Genomic DNA, 2,339 nt, shown 5'->3' on the forward strand with positions numbered 1-2,339 from the left:
CTTCCTCCAAACGGGGCTTGTGGGAAATGTGCTAAAAATAGTCCCCGAAAGAAACCTGGCTCAGAAGCGTCTCCTGCATCCTTCAAACCTGCCAGGGCTCGAGGATAGGGAGCCCTGGGAGGTGTAGTTTCCCCGAAGGCTTGAAGCATTGCTTTTTGATCAAGGGAAGAAGCATCTCTCCTATTGGAATGAATGCAATGTGGCCTCTCCACTTCTAAATGCCCTGGCGCCATGATAAGAAACCCTGGGAGTTGTAGTTTCCCAAGTTCTTTAGCATTGCGTATCTCTCCCAATAAAATGAATGCAATGTGTCCTCTCCACTTCTAAATGCCATGGCTCAAGGCTAGGAAAAGCTGGGAGTTGTAGTTTCCCAAGGTCTTTAGCACCACTAAAGTATCTTTCCTATTGGAATGAATGCAACGTGCCCTCTCCACTTCTAAATGCCATGGCTCCATGATAGGGTGCCCTGGGAGTTGTAGTTTCCCAAGGCCTTTAGCATTGCTGCTTGATCAAGCAAAGCATCTTTCCTATTGAATTGATGCAATGTGGCCTCTCCACTTCTAACTGCTTTGGCTCCATGATAGGAAACGCTGGGAGTTTTAGCTTGCACTCTTGGGCCAAGAAGGGCAAAGACATTGCAGAACTATAAATCCCATCCCATAGTATATTCAGACCAAGATCACAACATCTGTTATAGAACTCCAATATGCTGATGATAATGTAGTCTGTGCTCATTCAGAAGAAGACCAGACAGCGTTTACACTGCCACGACTGAATATAACTATTGCTTTCAATGATAATCTTTCTTAGGAATCTCTACCAACCATTATATCTATATCTATATATATAAAAGAAGTAGAGAAGTATTTGATCTATTAGGAAACTCAGAAGTCATTGTGATATATATATATATATATATATCACAATGGCTTCTGAGTTTCCTAATAGATCAAATACTTCTCTACTTCTTCAGCTGAACCTAAACCGACTCCAAACTCACACTTCTTTATTGTTCTTCCTTTTCAAAACCTTTCCTTCTTTCTTTCAATTCTTTTCCTCCTTCCTTTCTTTATAATTCCTCCCTTCTTCCTCCTTCCCCAAAGGGATTGAATGAAGGAATGAATGAGTGCCTTTGGGGGAAATATTCAATAAGGCAGGGCAGTTCCCACTCTGGCCACTGGATGGCGGCAAAGGATTGCCTATGGCTGAACCTGCGCCTTCTATGGCTCACGGTACTCAAAGGTTGCAATTCCCCAAGTGGCCACTGGAGGGCGGCAAAAGATGTCCTGGGCAGAAGGCTTGGTTTAGAAAGTAAATATCCGTATATACTCGAGTATAAGCTGACCCGAATATAAGCCGAGGCACCTAATTTTACCACAAAAAAACCTGGGAAAACATTGACTCTAGTATAAGCCGAGGGTGGTAAATTTCAGAAATAAAAATAGATACCAATAAAATTACATTAATAAAGGCATCCGTAGATTAAATGTTTTTGAATATTTACATAAAGCTCAAATTTAAGATAAGACTGTCCAACTCTGATCGAATCATTATTCTCATCTTCTTCAATGTAAATGTGCTTATGTATCCTTTTAATAATAAGAGAGTAAAATAATACATGTAATAATAATAATAATAAATACAGGAAAATAATACATGTAATAATAAATGGAGTGAAATAATAAATGCAATAATAATAATATCAGAGTGAAATAATAAATGTATTAATAATAATAAAAATAGAGTAAAATAAATGTAATAGTAACAACAATAATAGAGAAAAATAATAAATGTAATAATACCAATAATAATAGAGAAAAATAATAAATGAACCATATAGTCTCGAGTATAAGCTGACCCAAATATAAGCCAACCAGGACCCTCACCCGAGTATAAGCCGAGGGGGGCTTTTTCAGTCTTAAAAAAAGGGCTGAAAAACTAGGCTTATACTCGAGTATATACTGACAATATTTATTTATGGAATTCTTTTTTTAAAAGGAGGATGAATTATACCTCCAAATAATGAAGCTAACCCTGTCTAGACAGAGAAGATTTAGTAAGGCAGCAGACTTGATTCCAAAAAAAAAGGGACAATCATAGATGTGTCTGGACTACAACTCCCATCATACTCTATCAGTACCCAAATTTGGTCTAGAAAAATCAAGCCGTACTATCTTTACACATAATAAAATATGTATATGTGTGGCTGGGGTGTCCACTTACACAGACAAGCTCCCACTTCTACAAATAGCTATAGCTCCCACTACTCAGGAGACACCAACAACCCTCCTTCCAATGACATTGCAATGACACCACGATGTATAGGAGTTGTAGGACTA

Source organism: Anolis carolinensis, unplaced genomic scaffold (assembly GCF_035594765.1).
Source record: "Anolis carolinensis isolate JA03-04 unplaced genomic scaffold, rAnoCar3.1.pri scaffold_11, whole genome shotgun sequence".
Lineage (NCBI taxonomy): Eukaryota > Metazoa > Chordata > Lepidosauria > Squamata > Dactyloidae > Anolis > Anolis carolinensis.